Source organism: Ovis canadensis, chromosome 4 (genome assembly GCF_042477335.2).
Source record: "Ovis canadensis isolate MfBH-ARS-UI-01 breed Bighorn chromosome 4, ARS-UI_OviCan_v2, whole genome shotgun sequence".
Lineage (NCBI taxonomy): Eukaryota > Metazoa > Chordata > Mammalia > Artiodactyla > Bovidae > Ovis > Ovis canadensis.
Genome location: NC_091248.1, coordinates 35,221,559 through 35,234,255, shown reverse-complemented (window position 1 = coordinate 35,234,255; position 12,697 = coordinate 35,221,559). Strand labels below are relative to the sequence as shown.

The 12,697-nt window shown below is 41.0% G+C and overlaps 1 protein-coding gene across 1 annotated transcript in view; it reads right to left on the bottom strand.

Annotated features, from left to right (window-relative positions):
- Positions 1–12,697, bottom strand: part of SCIN (scinderin) — a 79,057-nt gene that overhangs the window by 30,192 nt on the left and 36,168 nt on the right. The window lies entirely within an intron of this gene.

Here is a 12,697-nt window from a genome sequence, read left to right as displayed (position 1 = left end):
ATAGCATTAAGTAAACAAACACTGAGTCTGCTGGTGATGTGAACTTTCAAGGAAGTGAAATCCCAAACTTGAAAGTGTAGGTCTCCGTATTATTGAAAACTAGTAGGAATTAATTAAAATATGAGTTCTAAGTTCAGCTGTGCAACAAAATATCTCCCATAACCTCTGCTTCTACAAGCAATCTATAGGTTTTATTAATTTATTGTAACAAAGTCTTGGGCAAAATTACTATTTGAGGGTAGGATACTCTTATTATTATCGATATAGGCTGCTGCTGCTGCTAAGTCGCTTCAGTGGTGTCTGACTCTGTGCGACCCCATAGATGGCAGCCCACCAGGCTCCCCCGTCCCTGGGATTCTCCAGGCAAGAACACTGGAGTGGGCTGCCATTTCCTTCTCCAATGCATGAAAGGGAAAAGTGAAAGTCAAGTCGCTCAGTCATGCCCGACTCTAGGGACCCCATGGACTGCAGCCCACCAGGCTCCTCTGTCCATGGGATTTTCCAGGCAAAAGTACTGGAGTGGGGTGCCATTGCCTTCTCCGATTGATATAGGCTAGGCTGGATGAACTGTCAGTTAATCGTATCATGCTTTGCTTCCTGCTGCATTTTTGACACAGAACAAACGAACGTCGAATGGATGAATGTGCTTATGTACTCTTTGCACGCCTGATGCAATCCAAAAGTTTAAGGAAAGCATTTGGTAGAAAATACATGTGGATATGCTTTGAATTTCTGTACACTAAAATCATCCCCCAAAATGCCTATAAAGACCTTAATTAATGAATTTAATTAATTGACATAAGTATCATAGTATGTTAAGAACAGGAATCAAATATAAATTTATTCAAAACCATATGAGTTTTATAATACAAAGATATAAATTCAAGTTTAAAAATGTAAAGATGCTATTCATTTAGATTTAATAAATATTTAATATACAATGAGATTCCACGCATAATGTGTTTTATAGTCAGTATTCCTTACAAATATACTGTATGAAAATACACACTGCTGAATACCATACAACAATAAAAGTTTGAATTCTAATCTATGCATGAGTACAGCAGTCTCGCGTTTAGAAGTATACTAAAGACTTATTTTCCTCTGGGAATATGCCCTCTTTTTGCTTACACAATGATCCATAAAATCCTTCTATTATTGAACATACTAAATGACTGCAATATAGTTTTTCTTCTTTTGCTAAAAGCAGGATCAAGACAAAAGTTAAAATGCAACCAAAATTGCTTTTTTTATAATAATTTTATCTTGGTTAGAAATATGTATTCCTTATAAGAGCAGTGAAAGATGTCATATGCCCTTTTAAAGTTCTACTCCAATGAAGACAGTAGTTTGCAATCAACAGTTTGGGTTAAAGGACATATTTAATTCTGAAACAGAGAATCTGAGAATGCTCCTTGAAAGTTTCACCTAAACCAAGACCTGTCATTCCAGCTTGGAGTCCCCTCTTTCCTTCAATTATTTCCTGTAAGTTTCCACTTAAAAGTACCACCATTCTCTAACATGCTCCAAACTTAACTTTATCTTTCCACAAAACTGACCATTCTCCATCTGTGTCAGTGAATCTCTATTTCTCTCTCCACCTGGACTTAAAATCATGACATCAGTTTTGAATACCTGCTGTCCTTCATTTTGAATCTCTTAGCTGCTCAGTCATTAGATTCTCCCTCTTAACTGATGATGTTGAAAGTCTCCGATCCCTGTCTACATTAACCTCCACCCTCATGAAGTTCTTCATCACCCAAGTCACAGGTTATGCCTACTCCTGTCAATTCCCTCCTGCCTTCAGGGCCCCATTCATCTTTTTATCCAGAAAGTTATTCTTTACAATGGCTGGAAGACTCCTTATTTCACTTCAGTGTTTCAAGAAGATGACTCCAGATAAGATTTACATCTTTTATCTGCGGTAGTGATTTTTTTTTCAATTTTTTTGTTTTAGTTATTTCTTTATGGCTGTGCTGGGTCTTCACTGATGCCTGGGCTTTCCTCTAGTTGTGGAGGGTACACAGGCTTCTCGTTAACGGTGGCTTCTCTCGTTGTGGAGCACGGCTCTAGGGCACGTGGGCTTCAGTATTTGCACCTCCCAGGCTTAGTAGTTGTGGCACACTGGCTCAGCTGCCTCAAGGCATGCGGAATCTTCCTGGACTAGGGATGGAACCCATGTCCCCTTCATTGGCAGGGGGATTCTTTATCAGTGAGCCATCAGGGAAGCCTGGCAGTAGTGATTCTTAAGGTTCAATGCGCTCAAGCACCATCTGGGTAACTTGATAAAATACAGATTCCCAACTGCCAACTGCTACAGTGGATTTGAGGTGAAACCCAGAAATCTGCAGGATTCCCAGGTGGCACTAGTGGTAAAGAACCCGCCTGCCAATACTGGAACCATAAGAGAAGTGGGTTCTATCCCTGGGTTGAGAAGATCCCCTGGAGGAGGTCATGGCAGCCCACTCCAGTATTCTTGGCTGGTGAATCCCATAGACAGAGGAGCCAGTCTATGTGGTTGCAAAGAGTCAGACAAAATGGAAGCAACTTAGCACACAGGCATGCACCAGAAATCTGCAGATGATTCTGAACTGGCTGCTATTGACAGAGCTCCAACTCCTTTGAGATGATTCTGAACGAGATGCTACTGACAGAGCCCCTCTGCTTGGATTCCAAGGCACCTCCAGAGGCTGGATGTAACGTACTCGGCATTATTTCCCAGCATCTCCTCTAATCAGGCTGATGTTTTCCACGTTCCCCAGCAGCCATGCACTTTCCTTCCCCAGGGCGGTACATAAAGCTGCATGTAACTGTCACCTAGGTTGACTGGGTGTGGCAGAACCAAAACCGAGCAATAACTCTTTGGTTGATTCAGCTAATTATAATTAGCACAATACTGTTCAGCATAGTAATAGCTACCACTTATTGAATGTCTCCTATGAGTCACACATTGGATAAGGAGCTTTAGACACATGTTAATTTCAACCTTATAAGAGCTCCCGTGAACCAGATACTGTTATCATTTTACAGAAAATGTCACTGATACCCAATGAAGCAAAGAGATTGTTTTGCACACCGTGTTGAGGCTGAGATTCTGGTTGTTGTTCAGTTGCTCAGTCATGTCTGACTCTTTGTGATTCAATGGACTGCAGCACACCAGTCTTCCCTGTCCTTCACCATCTCCCAAAGTTTACTCAAACTCATGTCCATTGAGTCAGTGATGCCATCCAACCATCTCATCCTCTGTCGTCCCCTTCTCTTCCCACCTTCAATCTTTCCCAGCATCAGGGTCTTTTCTAATGAGCTGGCTCTTCGCATCAGGTGGCCAAAGTAGTGGAGCTTCAGCTTCAACATCAGTCCTTCCAATGAATATTCAAGGTTGATATTCTTTAGGGTTGTCTCGTTGGATATCCTTGCAGTCCAAGGGACTCTCAAGAGTCTTCTCCAATGCCACAGTTCAAAAACGTCAATGCTTCGGCACTCAGCTTTCTCTATGGTCCAACTCTCATAACCATACATGACTGCTGGAAAACCTGTAGCTTCGACTATACGGACTTTTGTCGACAAAGTGATGTCTCTGCTTTTTAATACACTGTCTATTTTTGTCATAGCTTTTCTTCCAAGGAGCAAGTGTCTTTTAATTTCATGGCTGCAGTCACCGTCCACAGTAACTTTGGAGTCCAGCAAAATAAAATCTTTTATAAGGTTTCTCAGGAGACAGGTAAGGTGGCCTGGCATTCCCATCCATTTAAGAATTTTCCAGTTTGTGGTGATCCATACAGTCAAAGGTTTTCAAGTAATCAAGGAAGCAGAAGTAGCTATTTTTCTGGAATCCCCTTGCTTTTTCTATAATCCAAAAAATGTTGGCAATTTGATCTCTGGTTCCTCTGCCTTTTCAAAATCCAGCTTGTACATCTGGAAGTTCTCAGTTCACGTACTGCTGAAGCCTAGCTTGAGCATAACCTTTTGAGCATAACCTTCCTAAGAGGTACAATGAGCACAATTGTGTGGTAGTTTGACCATCCTTTGGCATTGCCCTTTTTGGGGGACTGGAATGAAACTGACCTTTTCCAGTCCTGTGGTCACTACTGAGTTTTCCAAATGTGCTGACATATTGAATGCAACACTTTCATAGCATCATCTTTTAAGATTTGAAATAGCTCAACTGGAAATCCATCACCTCCACTTGCCTTGTTCATAGTAATACTTCCTAAGGCCCACCTTACTTCAGACTCCATGATGTCTGGCTCTAGGTGAGTGACCATACCATCATGGTTATCTAGGTCATTAGGACTTTTTTTATACAGTTTTTCTGTGTATTCTTGTATTCTTCTTAATTTCTTCTGCTTCTAATAGGTCCTTACTGTTTCTGTCCTTTATCATGCCCATCCTTACATGAAATGTTCCCTTGATATCTCCAATTTTCTTGACATGGGTTATTTTATACCTGTCTGAGATTGATGATTTTATTTCTTTGAAAATTATCCATTAATGATAGTACCCCACTTGTCTAAACACCATGTAGTGGAATGCATTTATATATTTATTGCTTTTTATTATGTTGCATGTATTCAACTAAAACTTTTCAAGTGCCATAATGTGCCACACTTAATACAACCGATGCTTATATATCAGTGTGTACCAGACAACTTTCTAAGCACTTTACATTTATTAAATTGCTTCATATTCATAACAAGCTATGAGGTGGCACTTTCATTATCCCATTTTACGCCTGAAGGAAAAAGACTAAGTTCATGCAGCTAGTAGGTGACAAAGTCCAGATTTGAACTCTGACTCCAGAGTATATGTTCTTAACTAGTAGACTGTGCTGTCTCTCCAAGCTATGTCAAAAAGTCTTCACTCAACTGTTGAGGACTTGTCATTGGAGATGAAACAGAGGGTGTTTCAAAGCAGAGATTGTATATTTCTATTTATTGTCATGTTTACTTCTCCCATGCTGATCAGAATAATGCCAGCAAATACTCCGTGCAGCACTCATCCCATACACAATGCGTAGAGTACTCTCCCTTCCTCTCCGCATAGCTTTCATTTTTCTCAAAGTCCTATCTGTCTACTCCCCTTTCCTCTCGGTTCTGCCTATGCTGTGGGCATTAAAGGCTGAAAGAGAGGAGTTCTTTCATCTATCAGTGTTGTGAGAGCAAACAGCCCTTAAAAAAGATAAAACAGACATGAAAGAGCTGCTAAAAAATGTAAAACAGTAAAACTATGATACTTTTTTATCCATAAAATCATCAGAGGTTAGGAAAAAACTGACAATGTCCAGTGTTGGGAAAAATTCAGTATTCTACCAGGCATTCTGGTGAGAAGAAACATTTTTCAAAGTGATGAACAGTAACAAAACCCTTAAAAGCATGGCCTATCCAGCTTACTCTGTTGACCATACTTCACAAGATACGTGAAAAGTCCACTAAACACATATCCTAACACAAAAAACCCATCTGTTTACCTTGTGAGAGTCACAGCCGCGCAGAGCGTGTTTCTCTGTATACATATAGTTTAGCCAGGTATGCTACTAAATTATTAAAAGCAAACATCATAAATTAAGCTATGAACGGTGGCCACTTCTTTTATAATTGTATTTTAAAGATATGGAAGAATATTTAATATTTAATAAATTTTCAGAAAAATGCATGTGTGGCATCAACAGCACTCACGAAATGTTTTTAAAAAATACAGGTCAGAGATAAGAAAGAGTTCCTCCACCAACTATGTCTACTCACACTTGGAAGGCAGCTCTGCTCACCACTATATCACCAACACTGTACTCTATTTACTCTTATGTGTAAGGTAATTCGTGTCAACATATGCATATAAATGCACATTAAGGAATATGATGGCATTCCAAATAAATGACTTGGATAGAAAAAAAAAAAAAGGACACCTATCATTTGATTCAATGCTCAACATGGAAGGAACTGATTAAATAAATCAGGCTATAACAATACAGTGGAAAATTTTACAGTCATTATAGTATGAAAATTATTTGATGATTAGGAAAATGATTACAACATTTCAAGTAAAAATTTAGATTTCCAAGCATTATCTACAGTATGAAAACTCTTTCTTACAAAAGCACTGAGCTATGTATGTGAAAACAAAGACTGAGAAAATTTGGTTACTCTGTTTTCAAAGGTGGGACTTAGGGTAATACCTTTCTCTACTATGACTAATTCAAAAATTTCAACAACAAACATGTATTTTTCTTTAATAAAACTATAAAAACTTTTATTTAAAAAATGTTGACATCTCGTATTTGTTTCCCAGTAGTAACTTATTACTTGCTGCTGCTGCTGCTGCTGCTAAGTCGCTTCAGTCGTGTCCGACTCTGTGTGACCCCATAGACGGCAATCCACCAGGCTCCCCCGTCCCCGGGATTCTCCAGGCAAGAACACTAGGGTGGGCTGCCATTTCCTTCTCCAGTGCATGAAAGTGAAAAGGGAAAGTGAAGTCGCTCAGTCATGTCCGACTCTTCGCGACCCCATAGACTGCAGCCTACCAGGCTCCTCCATCCACGGGATTTTCCAGGCAAGAGTGCTGGAGTGGGGTGCCATTGCCTTACTTAAATTAGAGTAATTACCACTTCATTTTAACTTTGTGATGGAGGTTTAGTCGCAAAATCGTATCTGACTCTGTGACTGCACGGACTGTAGAGTCCAACAGACTTCTCTATCCATGGGATTTTCCAGGCAAGAATATTGGAGTGAGTTGCCATTCCCTTCTCCAGGGGATCCTCCCAACCCAGGGATCAAACCCAGGTTTCCTGCATTGCAGGCAGATTCTTTACCAACTAAGCCACCAGGGAAGCCTGACTACCTTAGGCTTCTGTCTCAGCTGTATTCCCTCAGTTCACCAAAGGATAGTAAATATTACTGGATCCCTAACAGCTCTAGGCTTTTTGACCGAAGAAGCACTTGTTAATGTAAAGACCTAGAAGGAGTTACCAAATGGCACCCCACTCCAGTACTCTTGCCTGGAGAACCCCAGATGGAGGAGCCTGATGGGCTGCAGTCCATGGGGTCACTAAGAGTCGGACACGACTGAGCGACTTCACTTTCACTTTTCACTTTCATGCATTGGAAAAGGACATGGCAACCCACTCCAGTGTTCTTGCCTGGAGAATCCCAGGGACGGGGGAGCCTGGTGGGCTGCCGTCTGTGGGGTGGCTAAGAGTCGGACACGACTGACTTACCAGCAGCAGCAGCAGCAGGGCCCCAGGGTTCTTAAGTTTTCAGCTAGGAAATGAAGTACCTCCAAAGATCACAGCGACTAGTTTGTTACAGATGAGGGCCTAGTTTGTTACAGATGGGATGTGAATACAAAAATGGGAGTATCTGTATCTTTTCCTCTCTGTTTTATCAGTAACATAATGGAAATGCTTAACAATGTAAAAACTATTCCAAATATATTAAAGAGGTTGGAAATTTGTGGAAATACAATTTTGTTCTTTGCCTAGACTTTCTTTTCTGCTGTTTATTCTTTGCCTTCAACAGGAGCTCAATTCAAAACAACTCTAATTCTAAACAACAACTAAAATAAATATCAGGAGATATTTATATTAAATTATTAAAGCAAACACACAACCCAGCTCTATATTCACAATCCCCTATCTTCAGAATTTCTAGGTTTTCATGACCTGTGCCAAGACCATCCTCAGCATCTTGTGTGTCTTTTGTAGGATCCACTGTAACTTTGTTTAAAGCTAAGTTGGCCTATGTGTAAATTTGTTTTCTTAGAAAGAAGGATCAAGCAGTTAAGGAAAACTTTGCTATACTTTCATAATCCTTACTGACTTCTCACATTTGCAATTGTCTTTATTTATTTTGGAGCTTTGAGTCAGAGCCATCTGTTTTGGATATAAAATTCCAACATTTGCAATATAGCTCATACAAGATCCATTTTCCCTCCTTTGACATTCAACAGAAACGTCAAGATGCTTGGACACTTTACAGTAAGAAATTGAAGTAAATAATAAGAAACGAAGAGATAATTATGTGGCCTGGAAGAAGAACAGTAGATAACTCAAACTCCAAATCACCTGGGATAAAAATTATTTACACTGGTGTCAAGTCCTACAGTGTTAAACAGAGGGTTTTATGTACTTCTCATCCCAATTTCATCTCAAGATTAGGAAAACGAGTTAGGAGTGTGCCTTAGGCCCAGGTCTTAAAAACACTGAAGCAAGGATGTAACTAACCCCCTGGAATTCCAACTCCTACCGCAGTGCTTTTAAGAGAATGACACATGGCATTGTTTTTACCTTAATTATTTCACTGTAAATGGCTCTGCTTCTTTTCTCACTACAAACAGAGTAAGTTTCTGCATTCTAAGAGCTAAAATTTTAATTGCTCAATAGTTTTTCTATCTTATTTCCTTTCCCTAACTGGAAAAAAGATCAATACAGTGCAAGCATATGGTGAATAGAAAGAAATTGTTCAAGTGAAGTACAGCCTCATAGTTACAGTATATTTACTTACTTCGAGACAGTTTATGTCTTTGATAAGACTAATATTTGATAACAGGGAAGAGACACTCATATAAAATGACAGGCAATTCTGAGAAAAGTGGCGCCCTCCTGTAGCCAGCCCCACCTAATATGGAAACAGTCCATTTGCCCTCCTGCTCTCTCTCACTGATGTACTTCCCCACCTCTAAAACACCTTTATCCCTTTACTGATAAGTCATATAAAGGCTAATGTAATACATCAAATAGTGGGTAAGGTATTTTAGATCGAGGGAAAGCGTGTGAAATACCTGTTTGGATAAAAGGACAAAAGTGAAATGAATGTCTACAAGAGAGCTTCGTTTCATTATCTCGCTCAGGGCTGTCCAGCAGAATTTTCTGTGACTATAATGTTTCATATCTATGTGATCCAATACAGTAGTCACTAGCTACCTGTAGCTACTGAGCACCCGAAATGTGGTGAATGTCACCAAGTAACTAAATTTTAAGTGTTATTTAATGTTAGCTAATTTAAATCAAAACCTAAATAGCCACTTGTGTCTCACACATCAAATACATGCCTCATTTGACAACGTAGCTCAGGAGGATGCAGAGAACGCTGTGGCCTAGGGGAACTGATCATGACGGAGACCTGAACCTCAGCATTACTGTAACATCCACACTGTAGAGATTATACTTAGGGAGTCAACATCATGAGAAAGTTAACTCATAAATTATTATAATATAGAAAGCTAATCCACAAATTATACTACATATAGCTAACACGATTTTTTTTAACATGGAAACATAACTCCCAAGTTGTTAAAATATATAAGCCAGAACGTCAACTTACTAAACTGGAGCAGCTGTTTTCTGCTGACTGCATACTAGAACCACCTAGGAGTTATGATAAAGAACACTCACATCTGAATCCCAGCCCCAGAGATGCTGAATGAAGCCCTGGCACTGTGTATCTGGAGAGACCCTGGGCTGGGTACAGTGATACAACTTAAACCTTTAGTGGTATCAGCTTTGTTAGCATGGCTCACTCATCTTAACCATCAGGACAAGTCTGCCGAGCATTTCTGACTTTCATATGCATGCAGGCTAAGTCACTTCAGTTGTGTCCAATTCTTTGCAATCCTGTGGACTGCAGCCCTCCAGACTGCTCTGCCCATGGGATTCTCCAGGCAAGAACTCTGGAGTGGGTTGCCATTTCCTTCTCCAGGGGATCTTCCCAACCCAGGGATCGAACCCACGTCTCTTACATCTCCTGCACTGGCAGGTGGGTTCTTTACTACTAGCACCACCTGGGAAGCCCATACCTTCACAAAAAGAATTAATCTGTGGACAAATTAGCATAGGTTGGTGGTCTGGAGGTTGCCCTAGGTCAAATCTTAAAGACTCTAGGCTTTCTGCTTCTTCTGGGGATTGTTAAACCTTTTCCTGTAAGATCCTTGGGTTGGGAAGATCCCCTGGAGAAGGTAATGGCAACCCACTCCAGTATTCTTGCCTGGAAAATTCCATGGACTGAGGAGCCTGGTAGGCTACAGTTCATGGGGCTGCAAAGAGTTGGACACGACTGAGCAACTTCACTTCACTTCACTTGTAAGATCTCAAACCCATTTGGACATTTCTATCTGATCAGTGCTTGAATGGATACTTTCCTCATTGGCCTTTACAGTTCCTAATCTTTATGCTTCACAATGAGCACCCTCCACCCTTGTCTTTTTCACAATCCCTTCACTTACTAATATTAGACAATCTGAGCTGGATGGACCCACAACTAAATGACTCAGTGACCTTATTCTCATATTTAAAATGGTATAATAATTAATACCACTCACAGTTATGATGATGATTAAATGCGGTAAATAAACCTGACTTACATATAAAACTTAATCAGATTAGAGAGTTTTATGACAAGACAGTTGTGAAAGTTTCCTCTTTATTTAATTCAGAAAATTCCCAAGCACCAACATTTAACTGAGCAAATTCAAAATGGCTTTCATGTACTCTGAGGTGCTTGAAAAATATCTGCCTACCTTTTATAGTCACATTAAAACAATGTATTGTTTTTCGAAGAAAATGTCTACCCCAATTACCCTGCACCTAATGCCTCTACAGTGTGGATGAAAGGTTGCACGCTAATCCTAAGTGATACAAAATAAACGGTCAAGCCAGCCCATTAAGCACAAAAATTGTGCTACAAAAACTAACACTTTCAGTATGGAATACACAAAATAAGTATGACTGTCAAAAACGCGTAGCAAAATTTTGGAAGATCAACAGATGTGGGTTCCATCTCTGCATGTTTAAGATCTGCAATGGAATGAAAACCTGCCATGATATGTGAACCACAGATGTCCTATTCCCAACCCACATGGGCAAGTTATATAAGCTCTCTCTGACTTTCTTCATAGAGTGAGGATGCAGAGATGCTGTTGGTGTTTTGCCCATCTCACCTGGGTCTACCCCCAAACTCAATCAGCAAGTAATTCCTTAAAGACCAAAGCCTTCTGCTCTCTTATTTGATGGCATGATCTGGCCAAGAAGCTGTACCATAGCCACACACAAGGCACCTGGAGGTTCTGGGGAGCTAATACCAAAGGGGTAACCCTCAACCTGGAGAAGGCAATGGCACCACACTTCAGTACCCTTGCCTGGGGAATCCCATGGGCGGAGGAGCCTCGTAGGCTGCAGACCATGGGGTCACGAGGAGTCGGACGCAACTGAGCGACTTCACTTTCACTTTCATGCATTGGAGAAGGAAATGGCAACCCACTCCAGTGTTCTTGCCTGGAGAATCCCAGGGACGGGGGAGCCTGGTGGGCTGCCGTCTATGGGGTTACACGACCGAAGTGACTTAGCAACCCTCAACCAATGAGGGATGAGAGTTACCAGCTAAATCCTGTAGCCACCTCAGCCTTCAGTAGGCCAGTTCTGAAGTGTTTTCCATACAGTTTCTGAGATGATCCCTCTGGGACTAAGTCCCAGTTGCCTACAGCAGTACGTAACTTACTAACTATTGCCTCATTTTACTCTTACTCCGTGCTTCCAGGATCATCTTCCAAATAACAATCTGCTCCCAAGTCCTTTTCCCCGAATAGGCATTTGAGGAACATAAACCAGGACAGAGGATAATAAATGTATCCACTTCATAGCGCTATTTATGAAGTAAGTGAGAGGATAACAGGCAGGAAGGCCAGGGGTCTCCAAACGGAGGAAAAAGGCTGCAAGAGTCAGACATTTTTTATCTCTCTCTTAAGTGGCAGAAGGAAACAAACTAGTGATATGTTTTTTTTCCCTTCTCCATTCAAATTTAAAAAGGAGGTTCCTCTTAAAATACTGTGCTGCCATAATGACGTCTGGTTCACCTGAAGTTAACTATTCTCAAACCTTGAGTTAACCAATGCATTTTTCTTATGGAAATGTTCTTAAACTACGTTAATATACTATGCATTTACCCCACACGTTGTCTTCAAGTCTCTAATGCCTAACGGCTCAGAACCAACTTGACAAACCAGTTTGTTATACTCAGACACTGTTCCCCTAATCTATGTAAATGAAACTATTTGTATGGTAATCTGCCACACAAATCAAGTCAACCATTTTATGGCCCTGGGTGACTTCCCTGGTGCCAAGATTATCCCAAAATACATCCTCTGGATGCGGGGCTTGGTGCCATTCTGAGTTTTAAGACATTCCTTTCTTTCATTAATAGACTGCTGCTGCTGCTGCTGCTGCTGCTGAAGTCGCTTCAGTCGTGTCCGACTCTGTGCAACCCCATAGACGGCAGCCCACCAGGCTCCCCCATCCCTGGGATTCTCCAGGCAAGAACACTGGAGTGGGTTGCCATGTCCTTCTCCAATGCATGAAAATGAAAAGTGAAAGTGAAGTCACTCAGTTGTGTCCGACTTTTCACGACCCCATGGACTGCAGCCTACCAGGCTCCTCCATCCATGGGATTTTCCAGGCAAGAGTACTGGAGTGGGTTGCCAGTGACTATATAATATCCAGCTAAAAACTAGCAGAGGGTATTCTTTCTGCCCCCTTCTGATGTCTATGTCAGAGGCTTTCTCCATCTCCTTTATACTTTAATAAGACTTTGTTACACAAAAGCTCTGAGCGATTAAGCCTCGTCTCTGGCCCCGGACTGAATTCTTCTCTTCCGGAGGCCAGAAATCCTGGTGTCTTTTCGTGGTTCAGCAACAACCTTTCATAAACTAGCTTATC